The sequence below is a fragment of the Papio anubis genome, chromosome 20 (assembly GCF_008728515.1).
Source record: "Papio anubis isolate 15944 chromosome 20, Panubis1.0, whole genome shotgun sequence".
Classification (NCBI taxonomy): Eukaryota; Metazoa; Chordata; class Mammalia; order Primates; family Cercopithecidae; genus Papio; species Papio anubis.
In genome coordinates this window covers 7,317,630-7,334,310 of record NC_044995.1, presented here as the reverse complement: position 1 = coordinate 7,334,310, position 16,681 = coordinate 7,317,630, and the positions used below count along the sequence as shown (strand labels likewise).

Sequence of the window (16,681 nt, the reverse complement as noted above, 5' to 3'; positions counted from 1 at the left end):
GGAGTGCAATGGCATGATCTCAGCTCACTGCAACCTCTGCTTCCTGGGTTTAGGTAATTCTTCTGCCTCAGCCTCCTGAGTAGCTGGGATTACAGGCATGCGCCACCACGCCTGGCTAAATTTGTATTTTTAGTAGAGACAAGGTTTCTCTTTGTTGATCAGGCTGGTCTTGAACTCCCAAATTTAAGTGATCTGCCCACCTTGGCCTCCCCTCCTGAAGTGCTGGGATTACAGGCATGAATCACCTTTGGTGGGTGCACAGCAACATATTCAAGCTTATGTACAAGGCATTTGAGGTTGAGGCATGGAAAAATACTGAGGCATTGTGTGTATGTTGTTTGTGTAGGAGACTGTAACTCCTTGACCCTGAAATCAGGACAAGGAGTAGACTGTGTGATAAGAAATGCTACAAACAGTCTCCTGTGAATGTGGTCTAAGTGCTTTCACAAGGCCATTATGTGCCTCATGACCTGACTGCACAGAGCCCCGAGGTGGATGCATTTTGTTTGTCTGAAGTGTCATTTATTTTATTATTATTATTATTATTATTATTATTATTATTTTGAGATGGAGTTTCACTCTTGTTGCCCAGGCTGGAATGCAATGGCACAATCTCGGCTCATTGCAACCTCTGCCTCCTGGATTTAAGCGATTCTCCTGCCTCAGCCTCCTGAGTAGCTGGGATTACAGGCTTGCATCACCACCCCAGCTAATTTTGTATTTTTAGTAGAGACATGGTTTCTCCATGTTGGTCAGGCTGGTCTTGAACTCCTAACCTCAAGTGATCCGCCCACCTCGGCCTCCCAAATTGCTGGGATTACAAGCATGAGTCACCACACCAGGCTGAAGTGTAGTTTAAACAAGCCCTTTAAAAAAATACTTGGAGGATGGATTCTGGGGCGGCACTCTCTCAGAAGGGTTGATCTCTGCCCCCACTCAGCTGGAATTGTCTGAGTACTTCATTCTTGGAGTTCACTGCAAGCTATAAGCTGCACCATGGCGCCTGGCCTATCTGCTTTTTATTTGCCTTTAATGGAGAACTTTATATATATGTGTGTGGGTTGGAGTTACTCTTTAGCCTTCTTTAATTCCTTTTGTTAATTTTTTTTTTTAATTTTTTTATTTCAAAACGGAGGCTCAGTCAGTCACCCAGGCTAAAGTGCAGTGACGTGATCTCAGCTCGCTGCAACCTCCACCTTCCAGGTTCAAGCGCTTCTCCTAACTCTACCTTCCAAGTAGCTGGGACTACAGGTGTGTGCCACAATGCCCAGCTAATTTTTTTGTATTTTTTTTTTTTTTTAGCAGAGACAGTTTCACCGTGTTAGGCAGGATGGTCTCGATCTCCCGCCTCAGCCTCCCAAAGTGATGGGATGACAGGCGTGAGCCACCATGCGTTGCTTGCCTCAAGGTTTTTAAAACATGAGAGTGCTATTAGATGGTTTGAAGTATTGCAAGGTTTGTAGTACAGACTGTAAACTTCCTTTGTTTAAACAGATTTGTCAGCCTTCAGTGCTGATGATGAGATGCTCCTTCTCCTGTCTCCGTTATCTCGCTGTCCTGTCAGAAAGAGTTTACATTGGCTGGCCTGGGTGGGTCACACCTCTAACCCCAGCATTTTGGGAGGCTGAGGTGGGCAGATCGCTTGAGGTCAGGAGTTTGAGACCATTCTGGCCAACGTGATGAAACCTCGAATCTACTAAACAAAAAAAAAAAAAAAATGGGCCAGGCACGGTGGCTCACACCTGTCATCCCAGCACTTTGGGAGGCCAAGACAGGCAAATCACCTGAGGTCAGGAGTTTGAGACCAGCCTGGCCAACGTGGTAAAACCCCATTTCTACTAAAAATATAACAATTAGCTGGGCGTGGTGGCTTGCACCTGTTATCGCAGCTACTCGGGAGGCTAAGGTAGCAGAAATACTTGAACCAGGGAGGCAGAAGTTGCAGTGAGCCAAGATCATGCCACTGCACTCCAGCCTGGGTAACAGAGTGAGACTCCGGGCTGAGGAGGGAGAATCTCTTGAGGCAGGAAAATTGTGCCACTACACTGCAGTCTGGGTGATAGAGCATCACTTGGTCTCAAAAACAAACAATAAAGGAAATAGCTTAAACTGGGAGGCTGAAGACACAGACATTTATTTCTCATGAATTTGGAAAGTTGGAAATCCAAGAGCAAGGTGCCAGCCAAACTGGTTACTTGTGAGAGCCTTCTTCATGGTTTAGTTCAGCCATCTTCCTGCCGTATTCTCACATGCTGGAAAGAGAAACAGGCAGTGAGCTCTTTAATATCTCTTTTTATAAAAGCACGAGTCCTAGTCACTAATAGTCAACACCCATGACCAAATTCTCTCAAAGGCCCCATCTGCAGGAACACCCTATTGGAGAATAAGAACTCTGAACATGGCTTTTGGTCAATAAGAACATTCAGACCTGGGAACCTGAATCATGTTTATGTTTTTATTGTGCGATTTGTTTTCTAAAATGTTTCCTGCCGGGCGCGGTGGCTCAAGCCTGTAATCCCAGCACTTTGGGAGGCCGAGACGGGCGGATCACGAGGTCAGGAGATCGAGACCATCCTGGCTAACGTGGTGAAACCCCGTCTCTACTAAAAAATACAAAAAACTAGCCGGGCGCGGTGGCGGGCGCTTGTAGTCCCAGCTACTCGGGAAGGCTGAGGCAGGAGAATGGCGTAAACCCGGGAGGCGGAGCTTGCAGTGAGCTGAGATCCGGCCACTGCACTCCAGCCTGGGCTACAGAGCGAGACTCCGTCTCAAAAAAAAAATAAAAAAATAAAAATAAATAAATAAATAAATAAAAAATATAAAATAAAATGTTTCCTATAATCTCAGTTTATAAATTTACCCAGTACACATTCTATGTTTTGTATGTTATGCATAGTAAACTAGATAACTAAGGGCAATGCATATATATAGAATTGCTCTGAGGCTGGGCACGGTGGCTAACGCCTGTAATCCCAGCACTTTGGGAGTTCAGGGCGGGTGGATCACCTGAGGTCAGGAGTTGGAGACCAGACTGGCCAACATGGTGAAACCCCGTCTCTACTAAAAATACAAAAAATTAGCCGGACATTGTGGTGCACACCTGTAATTCCAGCTGCTCAGGCATCTGAGAAAGGAAAATCGCTTGAACCCGAAGGTTGTAGTGAGCTGAGATCACGCCATTGCACTCCAGCCTCCAGCCTGGGCAACAGGAGCAAAACTCTGTCTTAAAAAATAAAATAAAATTAAATTAAATTAAAATATAAATAACAAAAAGAATTGCTACATTGCCTAGCTGTTACATAACTGCAGTTGTCACATCATAATTACAATCTTTGACACCGTTAGTCATAACTTTTTTTAAATTTTTTTTGAGATGGAGTCTCAGCCTGTTGTCCAGGCTGGATTGCAATGGTGTGATCTCGGTTCACTGCAACGTTATAATGCTGTGTATTTTCTTGACCTCATACATCAGAAGGTAGTGATCTTAACATGTATTTCAGTTCTTATATTGTGTGCTGGTGGTAAGTAGAAGTTGTGTCTTTTTTCTTAATGGAATTGTTTAGAATTCAGCAGGCTGTATAAATATACTTATTATTTGCTTGCTGGTTTTACGAATTACAATATTTTACTAATTAAGTTTTATGATTTTACATCAGGCTTTTTGGTATGTGGTATGGAATATAACTGACACACTCCACTCATTAATGTCAAAAGTGCCACCGGGAGCCTTGGCTCCTGCCTGTAATCCCAGGAGTTTAAGAGGCTGAGGCGGGTGGGTCACTTGAAGTCAAAAGTTTGAGGCCAGCCTGGCCAACATGGTGAAACACCATCTCTACTAAAAATACAAAAATTAGCCAAGCATGGTGGTGTGTGCCTGTAATCCCAGCTACTCGGTAGGCTGAGGCAGGAGAATTACTTGAACCCAAAAGCAGAGGTTGCAGTGAGCCGACATCAGGCCATTGCACTCGAACCTGTTATGATAAAGCTAGACTTCATCTCAAAAATATAAAAATACAAAAAACTTTTTAAAAATGTCACAACATGCCTTTTCTGCATGGATATAAGTAATTTTATGACAGTTATTCAGAAAAATGCTCTGTTAATTTTTTTTTTTTTTTTTTGAGATAGAGTCTCACTTTGTCAACCAGGCTGAAGTGCAGTGATGTGATCTCGGCTCATTGCAACCTCTGCCTGTTGGGTTCAAGCCATTCTTGTGCCTCAGCCTCCCAAGTAACCAGGACTACAGGCATGGGCCACCATGCCTAGCTAATTTTTGTAATCTTTTCTTATTTTCTCAGTGCTATGATTGTTTGACAATACAGAATTTCCATTGATTTTGGTTGTCCTTACAGTAGCTTGTTGTGGATTATTTATCGATATAGTATATTGTGTGGTTCTTTAGCCTTTATTTGTACACAGTAAATGTGCTGTAAATATGAAGAATATATATTTTTTCTCTTCTTTGATGTGACAGTGATATGTTTTTTGCAAACGGTTATACACCTTAAGTTCACATTGGAAAAATACTCCTTACTTTAGGCTTATACATGTTTGCCCCCATCAGTGTTTTGTCATGATGTTGGAAATAGGCTTCCATACAAATGATTTGAAGTACATGTAATTGTCCTTATTTATTAAAGAACCTTACTCCTTTTGTGTTCCTAAACTTGGAAGATCATGTTGGGAAGTTTGTTTTTTTTTTTTTTTTTTTTGAGACAGTCTCTCGCTTAGTCGCCCAGGCTGGAGTGCAGTGGCGCGATCTCGGCTCACTGCAAGCTCCGCCTCCCGGGTTCACGCCATTCTCCTGCCTCAGCCTCCCGAGTAGCTGGGACTACAGGCGCCCGCCGCCTCGCCCGGCTAATTTTTTGCATTTTTAGTAGAGACGGGGTTTCACCGTGTTAGCCAGGATGGGCTCAATCTCCTGACCTCGTGATCCGCCCGCCTCGGCCTCCCAAAGTGCTGGGATTACAGGCGTGAGCCACCGCGCCCAGCCGGGAAGTTTAAAAATAAGTATTTTTTTGTGTGTCATATACACATTTTAGTATTATTTACCATCTGTAATTGGAAACATATTGGTGTTTATATTTTGTAGCTATCTCTTCCAAATGCAGGATGAAGAAGTTCTCTTCAACAGGGCAAGGCAATACAGAAGTGATCCACACAGGGACATTGCAAAGACAAGCAAGTCATCACATTGGAGATGTTTGCTTCCAGGAAATTGAGAAAGATATTCATGACTTTGTGTTTCAGTGTCAAGAAGATGGAAGAAATGGCCATGAAGCACCAATGACAAAAATAGAAAAGATGACTGGGAGTACAGACCGATATGAGCAAAGGCATGCTGGAAACAAGCCTATTAAAGACCAGCTTGAATCAAGCTTTCATTCACATCTGCCTGAACTGCACATATTTCAGACTGAAGAGAAAATTGATAATCAAATTGAGAAGTCTATCAACAATGCTTCCTCAGTTTCAACATCCCAAATAATTTATTGTAGGCCCAAAACACATATTTCTAATAAGTATGGGAAGAATTTCCTGCATTCTTCATTACTCACACAAAAACAGGAAGTACACATGAGAGAGAAATCTTTCCAATGTAATGAGAGTGGCAAAGCCGCTAATTGTAGCTCATTCTTTTTTTTTTTTTTTTTTTTTTTTGAGACGGAGTCTCGCTCTGTCGCCCAGGCTGGAGTGCAGTGGCCGGATCTCAGCTCACTGCAAGCTCCGCCTCCCGGGTTCACGCTATTCTCCTGCCTCAGCCTCTGGAGTAGCTGGGACTACAGGCGCCCGCCACCTCGCCTGGCTAGTTTTTTGTATTTTTTAGTAGAGACGGGGTTTCACCGTGTTAGCCAGGATGGTCTTGATCTCCTGACCTCGTGATCCGCCCGTCTCGGCCTCCCAAAGTGCTGGGATTACAGGGGTGAGCCACCGCGCCCGGCTGTAGCTCATTCTTAAGGAAACACCAAATAATGCCCTTAGAAGAGAAACAATATAAATGCGATGTATGTGGCAAGGTCTTTCATCAGAAGCGATACCTTGCATGCCATCATAAATGTCACACTGGTGAGAAACCTTACAAGTATAATGAGTGTGGCAAGACCTTCAGTCAAAATTCAGCTCTTGTAATTCATAAGGCAATTCATACTGGAGAGAAACCTTATAAGTGTAATGAATGTGGCAAGGTTTTTAATCAACAATCAAACCTTGCACGTCATCATAGACTTCATACTGGAGGGAAACCTTACAGACGTGAAGAATGTGACAAAGTTTTCAGTCCCAAATCACACCTTGAAAGACATAGGATAATTCACACTGGAGAGAAACCATACAAATGTAAGGTTTGTGACAAGGCTTTTGGGAGTATTTTACACCTGACACTACATACTAGAATTCACACTGGAGAGAAACCGTACAAGTGTAATGAGTGTGGCAAAGCTTTTGGTGGGTAGTCAACACTTATTCACCATCAAGCAATCCATGGTATAGGGAAACTTTACTAATGTAATGATTGTCACAAAGTCTTCAGTAATGCTACAACCACTGCAAATCATTGGAGAATCCATAATGAAGTGAGATGTTACAAGTGTAACAAATGTGGCAAATTTTTCAGACATCTTTCATACCTTGCAGTTCATTGGTGAACTCATACAGTAGAGAAACCTTACAAATGTGATGATTGTGGCAAGGTCTTCAGTCAAGCTTCATCTTATGCAAAACATAAGAGAATTCATACAGGAGAGAAACCTCACAAGTGTGATGATTGTGGCAAAGCCTTTACTTCACGTTCACACCTCATTAGACATCAGAGAATGCATACTGGACAGAAATCTTACAAATGTCATCAGTGTGGCAAGGTCTTCAGTCTGAGATCTGAGGTTACTCCTTGCAGAACATCAGAAAATTCATTTTTGAGATAATTGTTCCAAATGCAATGAGTATAACAAACCATCAACCATTAATTGGCAATAGAGTCATTTCAGCACTGACTTGAGTTTGAGTTGACTTAACATTGAGTTCAAGCATTAACTGACATTAAAGTGTTTATGTTAAGAGGATTGGGCCATGCAGGGTGGCTCACACCTGTAATGTCAACACTTTGGGGGGCCAAGATGGGTAAATCACTTTAGGTGAGGAGTTTGAGACCAGCCTGGCCAACAGATGTGAGTCACTTTTCCCAGTTTGCTTTTTGTTTCTTTAACAAAAACTGATAGGGATTTTCATGGGTATTGTGTTGAATCTAAATCACATTGGGTTATATAATCATTTAACAATATTAATTTTTTCCAGTCCATCAATATGGGTTGTATCTCTATTTAATCATTTTGATGAATGTTTGTAGATTTCAAAGTAGAAACTTCTCATCTTTTTACTTTTATTCCTAAGTATTTCTTACTTTAAGTAAACCACCTCCCGGGTTCAAGCAATTCTCCTGCCTCAGCCTTTCAAGTAGCTGGAACTATAGGAGCATGTTGCCATGCCCGGATAATTTTTTCATATTTTAGTAGAGATGAGGTTTCACCATGTTACCCAGACTGGTCTTGAACTCCGGAACTTGGGCAATCCGCCTGCCTCAGCCTCCCAAAGTGCTATGGTTAGGTTACAGGCATGAGCCACCGTGCCTGCCCCGGGGATGTATTTCTGAAGGACTTGGGAACTCTCTTTGAAAGGCAAACAACAAGGAAGATAATATTTGTATCTCAGTAAGAAATTAAGTAATTCAAACCTTAAATACTTCCAATTTAAAGCTATGGACCTTTAAATAATTCTGAGCCTTGAGAGGAATGTGGTCCTTCAACCTGAGTCCAGTGGTATGCAGGCGCAACTTCTAAGAGTTTTCCTGTAGGTAGTTAGGAAAACTAAGCAGTCCCAGAGAAAGACCTCCTCTGATCGTTGTCCCTTCTTCTGGAGTGATAAAGTACCTTCCTTGAAGTGTATCAATCTGTAACCAATCAGGTTGCTGCACCCTATGCACTGGTCTTGAATGGAAAATGTGGTGATTCTGCTAAAGCTTTTCTGGCTTTCCCTATGTCTGTGAAACCTTAACGTCTCTACTTGGGAATGCTGATCGCATTCATTTGGAGTTGACGTTTCGAGGTGGCTCTCTTCAAACTATGTGTTCAAATGATCTATACTTAATCATGTAGTTTAAATTTTATTATGTACTGCTGACATCAGTTTCTTTTTTTTTTTTTTTTTTTTTGAGACGGAGTCTCGCTCCCAGGCTGGAGTGCAGTGGCGTGATCTCGGCTCACTGCAAGCTCCGCCTCCCGGGTTCACGCCATTCTCCTGCCTCAGCCTCCCAAGTAGCTGAGACTACAGGCGCCTGCCACCACGCCCGGCTAGTTTTTTGTATTTTTAGTAGAGACGGGGTTTCACCATGTTAGCCAGGATAGTCTCGATCTCCTGACCTCGTGATCCACCCGCCTCGGCCTCCCAAAGTGCTGGGATTACAGGCTTGAGCCACCGCACCCGGCCTCTGACATCAGTTTCTGTCGTATTGTAGGAGCCTCACAAGAGAGGTCACCTTTCACCATGTTGTAAAACTCACACTTGCCAAAAAGACATGGGTTCAGGTTTTTCTCCCTTCTTCTGGATGAAGTTAAGTAGCTGACACAGATGGTCAACTATGTTAACAAGTAGAGCCAGGATGAACTATGTGTGACCAAGAGTGTTATCAGTTCCTCTCCCCTGAGGACTGATTAGTGTTTATGTTGAAAACATGTACTTAATGGGTTGTATAGAACAGGGAAGTTTCTTTCTCTCTTTTCAACCTCTCAGCCGTTTGCCTCTATCTCCCATTGTCAGGCCTCTGAGCCCATGCTAAGCTGTCAGATCCCCTGTGACCTGCATGTATACATCCAGATGGCCTGAAGCAACTGAAGAACCACAAAAGGTGACATTCCACCACTATGATCTGTTCCTGCCCCACCCTGACTGATCAATTGACCTTATGACATTACACCCTTCCTGTCCTTGCGATAATGAACTTTGTGATATTCTCCCGCCCTTAAGAAGGGTACTTTGTAATATTCTCCCTGCCCTTGAGAATGTACTTTGTGAGAGCCACTGCTTGCCCACAAAAAATTGCTCCTAACCCAACCGCCTATCCCAAACCTTTAAGAACTAATGATAACCCGACCACCCTTTGCTGACTCCTTTCTCGGACTCAGCCCGCCTGCACCACCCAGGTGAAATCAACAGCCTTGTTTCTCACACAAAGCCTGTTTGGTGGACTCTCTTCACATGGATGTGCATGACATTTGGTGACAAAACCCTGGACAGGGGGACTCCTTTGGGAGACCAGCTCCCTATCCTCACCCTCACCCCATGAGGAGATCCACCTACAACCTCAGGTCCTCAGACCAACCAGCCCAAGTAACATCTCACCAATGTTAAATTGGGTAAGCGGCCTCTTTTTACTCTCTTCTCCAACCTCTCTCACTATCCTTCAACCTCTTTCTCCTTTCAATTTCTGTGCCACCCTTCAATCTCTCCCCTTAATTTCAATTCCTTTCCTTTTCTGGTAGAGACAGAGGAGATGCGTTTTATCCGTGAACCCAAAACTGCAGCGCCGGTCACGGACACGGGAAGACAGTCTTCCCTTGGTGTTTAATCACTGAGGGGACACCTGCCTGATTGTTCACCCACATTTCAGAGTTGTCTGATCACCGTGGGGAAGCCTACCTTGATCCTTCACCTTGGTGGCAAGCAACACCTCCCCTGGGGGGCAACTACCTTCCACCCCCATCTCTCCATGTCTCTACCCTTTCTTTTTTCTGGGCTTGCCTCCTTCAGTTTGGGCAACCTTCCACCCTCCATTCCTCCTTCCTTTCTCCTAGCCTGTGTTCTCAAGAACTTAAAACCTTTTCAACTCACACCTGACCTAGAACCTAAAAGCCTTACTTTCTTCTGCAACACCGCTTGACCCCAATACAAACTCGACAATTGTTCTAAATAGCCAGAAAATGGCACTTTTACTTTCTCCATCCTATAAGATCTAGATAATTCTTGTCGTAAAATGGGCAGATGGTCTGAGGTGCCTGATGTCCAGGCATTCTTTTACACATCAGTCCCTTCCTAATCTCTGCTCCCAATGTGACTCATCCCAAATCTTTCTTCTTTCTCTCCTGTTCCTTCAGTCTCCACTCCAAACTCTGAGTCCTTTGAATCCTCCTGTTCTATGGACCCATCTGACCTTTCCCCCCTCCAGGCTGCTCCTCACCAGGCCAAGCCAGGTCCCAATTCTTCCTCAGCCTCCACTCCTCCACCCTATAATCCTTCTATCACCTCCCCTCCTCACACCTGGTCTGGCTTACAGTTTCATTCTGCAGCTCGCTCTCCTGAACCTGCCCAACAATTTCCTCAGAAAGGTGGTTGGAGCTGAAGGCATATTTAGGGTACCTGTGCCTTTTTCTCTATCAGACCTCTCTCAGATCAGTCAGCATTTAGGCTCTTTCTCATCAGACCCCACTAAATATATACAGGAATTCCAATATCTAACTCTGTCCTACAATTTAACCTGGAGTGACTTAAATGTCATCTTAACTTCTACCCTCTCCCCAGATGAACGGGAAAGAGTTTTTTCTCTAACCGTCTTACAGATGTAGCTGGAGCTGAAGGCATAGTCAAGGTTAATGCTCCTTTTTCTTTAGCCGACCTCTCCCAAATCAGTTAGCATTTAGGCTCTTTTTCATTAAATATAAAAACAGCCCAGTTCATGGCCCGTTTGGCAACAACACTTAGACGCTTTCCGGCCCTAGACCCAGAGAGACCAGAAGGCCGTCTTATTCTCAATATACACTTTATTACCCAATCCACTCCTGACATTAGAAAAAGCTCTGAAAATTAGATTCTGGCCTTCAAACCCCACAGCAGAACTTAATTAACCTTGCCTTCAAGGTGTATGATAATAGAGAAGAGTTGCAATTATTTGCCTCCGCTGTGGGAAAAACCCCAGCCACATCTCCAGCACACAACTTCAAAACACCTGAACTACAGCAGCCAGGTGTTCCTCTAGGACCTCCTCCCCCAGGATCTTGCTTCAAATGCCAAAAATCTGGCCACGGGGCCAAGGAACGCCCACATCCCAGGATTCCTCCTAAGCCATGTCCCATCTGTGTGGGACCCCACTGGAAATTGAACTGTCCAACTTGCCTGGCAGCCACTCCCAGAGCCCCTAGAGCTCTGGCCTAAGGCTCTCTGACTCCTTCCCAGATCTGCTCGGCTTAGTGGCTCAAGACTAATGCTGCCTGATATTGCCTTGGAGGCCTCCTGGACCATCACGGATGCTGAACTTCAGGTAACTCTCCCAGTAGAGGGTAAGTCCATCCCCTTCTTAATCAATATGGAGGCTACCCACTCCATGTTACCTTCTTTTCAAGTGCCTGTTTCCGTTGCCTCCATACCTGTTGTGGGTATTGATGGCCAGGCTTCTAAACCCGTTAAAACTCCCCAACTCTGGTGCTAACTTGGACAACATTCTTTTATGCACTCCTTTTTAGTTATGCCCACATGCCCAGTTTCCTTATTAGGTCGAGACATTTTAACCAAATTATCTGCTTCCCTGACTATTTCTCGGCTACAGCCTCACCTCATTGCCACCTTTCCCCCCAGTTCAAAGCCTCCTTCGCATCTTCCTCTCATATCCTCCCCACCTTAACCCACAGGTATGGGACACCTCTACACCCTCCCTGGGAGGGAGAAACATTACAAATGTCATGATTGTGGCAAGGTTTTCAATCAAACTTCATCTTATGCAAAACAGGAGAATTCATACAGGAGAGAAACCTCACAAGTGTGATGATTATGGCAAAGATTTTACTTCACGTTCACACCTCATTAGACATCAGAGAATTCATACTGGACAGAAATTTTAAAATGTCATCAATGTGGCAAGATCTTCAGTCTGTGGTTCCTCCTTGCAGAACATCAGAAAATTCATTTGGGAGATAATTGTTCCAATGCAATGAGTATAACAAACCATCACGCATTAATTGACATTAGAGTCAATTCAGCATTGACTTGAGTTTGAGTTGACTTAACATTGAATTCAAACATTAATTGACATATAAGTGTTTCTATTAAGAGGACTGGGCCAGGTGCGGTGGCTCATGCCTGTAATCCCAACACTTCAGGGGGCCAAGACGGGTAGATTACTTGAGGTCAGAAGTTTGAGATCAGCCTGGCTGACAAACATGAGCCACTTTTCCCAACCTGTTTTTTGTTTCTTTGACAAAAACGGATAAGGATTATTATGGGTACTGTGTTGAATCTAAATCACATTGGGTTAAATAATTATTTAACAGTATTGATTTTTCCAATCCATCAATATGTGTTGTATCTCTCTTTATATAAAGTTTTTAATCATTTTGATGAATGTTTATAGGTTTAAAGGTACAAAGTTCTCACCTTTTTACGTTTATTCCTAAGTATTTCTTACTTTAAGATCTCTAGCAAATGAAAGTGTTTTTAAATTTTATTTTATAATTATTTATTAATGTATCAAAATTCAACTAATTTTTGATGCTGATAATTTATTCTGTAAATACACCGAATGTGTTTATTAGTTACAGTAGTATTTTGGTTGACTCTTTATGATTTTTTTACACAGAAGATTACATCATCTACAAACTAATACAATTTTACTTCTTTCTGATTTGGATGAGTTTCATTCGTTTTGCTATTTAATTGTTCTGGCTAGGACAGCCAATATTTATTGAGTAGAAGGAGTGAGAGCATTTTTGCATCATGTGAAATTCTACAGGAAAAGCATTCCATTTTCCCTGCTTGGTTATTTCTGCATTGGTCATTTCATGGATGCTCTTTCTATTGTTGAGGTAAATTTCCTTCTCTATTTTGTTTTGGATTTCCATGATGACTGGATGTTGAATTTTGTGAAATGCTTTTTCTCCATCTATTGAGATGATGTGGTTTTCACCTTTCATTCTGTTCAAGTGGCATATCACATTGATTTGCTTGAGTATGTTGAACCATCCTTGCATCCCAGAAATAAGTGGCACTTGAATATCTACAATCCTTTTTATATCCTCTTGAATACAGTTGCCTGTACAAGGGGTCCTTAAGAAGTTCATTGAAAAATACATATTATGAGAAAATTGTGCATAAATTTCACACCCTTTACACCCAAATGAACCGATACAAATCTGTTTTAACATGTCTGAACAGGCTCTAGTTTGAGGCACTCAGAAGGATAAGACATGAGTTTGAAAAGAGACTATATCAAAGCAGTACAAATTCTGCTAAAATTGAAACAAGAAAAAACATCAACTTTCTGATTAGAACAGATGAAGTGGGGCAGGCCTGTAATACCAGCACTTTCAGAGACCGAGACAGGTGTGGCATGTGAGCGCAGGTATTCAAGACCAGAATGGGCAACATGGCAAAACCCCCTTCTCTACAAAAAAAATCTAAAAATTATCTGGGCGTGATGGCATATGCCTGCAGTCTCAACTACTGTGGAGTCTGTGGTGGGACGATGGCTTGGGCTTGGGAGGTCGAGGCTACAGTGAGCTGTGATCATGCCACTGCACTCCAGTGTAAGTGACAGAACAAGACACTGTCTCAAAAGAAGAATACTTACGGTAAAGTTTGGGTAGAGAAATAATTAAATCATTAATCCTTTATGAAAATGTTATGGTGATGATGCCCCCCAAAAATCACCAGTTTGTAAATGGATAACTCATTTTGAGTTGGTACAAGACAATGTTGAAAGTGATGCATGGAGTGGCAGGCAGACCATCCACATCAGTTTTACAGACAAAAATTAATCTTATTTGTGCCGTAATGAAGAGGACTGACAACTAACAGCTGAAAAAATAGGAGTTTGAGACCAGCCTGGTTAACATGGTGAAACTCCATCTCTACTACAAATACAAAAATTAGCTGGGTATGGTGGTGGGTGCCTGTAATCCCAGCTACTTGGGAGGCTGAGGCAGGAGGATTGCTAGAACCCTGTAAGTGGAGGTTGCAGTGAGCCAAGATGGCACCATTGCACTCCAGCCTGGGGAACAAGAGCAATACTCCGACTCAAAAAATAAATAAAAATAAATAAAGATGTCAAGCCCCTTCTTTTCTTTTCTTCACCATCGTAGTGTGCACTTGACTCTGCTTCTCACCATGTCCTCTCAAGAGAGTTTCAGGATTAAGAGATTCCTGGCCAAGAAACAAAAGTAAAGTCATCCGATTCCCCTAGTGGATTCAGATGAAAACTGGTAATAAAATCAGGTACGACTCTAAAAGGGTACATTGGAGAAGAACCAAGATGGGTCTATAAAGAATTGCAGATGAGATGGCACACATATTTATGCTGTCTAAGCATCACAATCACGTTACCATATCAAACTGAAAATGTCACCACTATCTGGAGAGTTGGACATTTTTTATTGCTAATATATTTTTTCTCTCTGACTCTGTTATGAATGCATACATTGGCTGGGTTCAACAATAAATATGTGAGACTTTTCATTTCAAAAAAATAAAGTAAAATGATGTAATTCCATAGAGATCCATAATTTGTGAACTGCTTTTGGATTTTTTGAGATGGAGACTCCACTGGGTTCAGTGGATCACACCTGTGGTCCTGGCACTTTGGGAGACTAAGGTAGGATGGTTGCTTGAGGCCAGGAGACTCCTGGGAATCTTCTCGTCTCTCCTAACCCACTTCATGATAGACCCTTGGACTTCACTGTTATGGAAAAATCTATATAAAGCAATATCAGTGTGTCAAAGCATTATGTCAGTCACAAGCTTGTGAAAGAAAAATAAAAATTGCTAAGCCAAAGAGAAAAGTCAAGCTGGGAACTGTGTCAGACAAACCTGCCTCCCATTTTATTCCTAGACAAGATAGCTACAAGTATTTAAAAAACAGTTACAGAGAGGCTGGGGCGGTGATCACCTGAGGTTGGGAGTTTGAGACCAGCCTGACCAACACGGAGATACCCCGTCTTTACTAAAAATACCAAATTAGCCAGGCATGGTGGTGCCTGCCTGTAATCCCAGCTACTCAAGAGGCTGAGGTAAGAGAATCACTTGAACCCAGGAGGTGAAGGTTGCGGTGAGCAGAGATTGGGCCACTGCACTCCTGCTTGGGCAAGAGTGAAACTGTCTCAAAAAACAGGAAGGAAGGAAGGAAGGAGAAAAGCTACAATACTCCCCTCACTAACTGGGAACCTCAAGATCTTCACCCTAAAATAGTTCTGTTGAATTACTCCTTGGTAAGGTAAACTGATAGCTTATCTGCCCAAGTGTGGGACAGAACCCATCCCTCTGCATGCCTGAGACAAATGCCTATCTGATTGCTTCACCTGTCCTATTTATGTAAAAATTCAGAACCACTGAACCAGACTAAGGCATAAGTGACTATCTTCTACTCCCTCTCATATATAAATTGTGTATTCAGTGGAAGGCTGATCAGTCACTCAAAGAATGTGATCATTTGTTATCTACCTGTGACCCGGAAGCCCCCAGTTCGTTTTTCCACCTTTCCAGACCGAATTAATGTACATCTTCTATGTACTGATTGATGTCTCATGTCTCTGTAAAATGAGTAAAATCAAGTTACAGCCTGAACACTTGGGCACACGTCGTCAGGACCTCCTGAGGCTATCGGGGTGCATTTTTAACATTGGCAAAATAGATTTCTAAATTGAGACCTGTTAGATACTTTTGGTTCACAAGCTCATGAACACAGAAAAAAAAGACTAGCACAAAATCAGTTCCAGAATGACCGAGATGCCGCCATTGCACTCCAGTCTGGGCAACAAGAGAGAAACTGCGTCTCAAAAAACAGTAAAAGAAAAGAACTAGGTGTAATGCAAAACACTAAATCAGTTCCAATTTCTTTTTTTTTTTTTTTTTTTTTTTTTTGAGACGGAGTCTCACTGTGTCTCCCAGGCTGGAGTGCAGTGGCGCGATCTCGGCTCACTGCAAGCTCCGCCCCCCGGGTTCACGCCATTCTCCCGCCTCAGCCTCCCAAGTAGCTGGGACTACAGGCGCCCGCTACCGCGCCCGGCTAGTTTTTTGTATTTTTAGTAGAGACGGGGTTTCACCATGTTAGCCAGGATAGTCTCGATCTCCTGACCTTGTGATCCACCCGCCTCGGCCTCCCAAAGTGCTGGGATTACAGGCTTGAGCCACCGCGCCCGGCCATCAGTTCCAATTTCTGGACGACTTCATATTTATTCAACATAGGGAAATGCTCTTCAACTTTGTGTGATGAGATTCCATTTGTGAATGATAGATTTCTAATATTTGATTAAAATAAAAACCCATGCTATGTAATTTTAGCCAATTTAAAGCTGCAGATAATAAATGATCAATTATATACATACATGAAACTTACTAATATTTCACTCAGTATTGCTATTGTTATGTTCTTGAGGCAGACGCTCAGTCAGATACATTACCAGAAATTGGTGTCGTCCATATTTGTGCTTAGGACTCTGTGGTACATGAGTATATAAATTGTTAAGCAGGAACCTAGGAGAGCTAGAGCGTGGGGGCGATACCTGGAACAAGACTGGGGCGGGGCAAGAGGGAGGAGGCTGCCTGGGGTCAGGCCATACAGCGGGAAAGGGCAGAACCAGAGGGTTATCGTCATCTTGGGGGCGGGGTCTGGAGGGGGTGTTGTTCTGAAGGGCGTGGGCCTGCAAGGGTCGGG

General features: G+C 43.0%; 1 protein-coding gene and 1 pseudogene across 2 annotated transcripts in view; both read left to right on the top strand.

Annotated features, from left to right (window-relative positions):
• The window catches only part of ZNF83 (zinc finger protein 83), a 57,614-nt gene that overhangs the window by 14,065 nt on the left and 26,868 nt on the right, over nucleotides 1-16,681 (top strand). The gene's annotated exons all lie outside the window — the stretch shown is intronic.
• LOC103880173 lies at nucleotides 5,852-6,989 on the top strand (annotated as a pseudogene).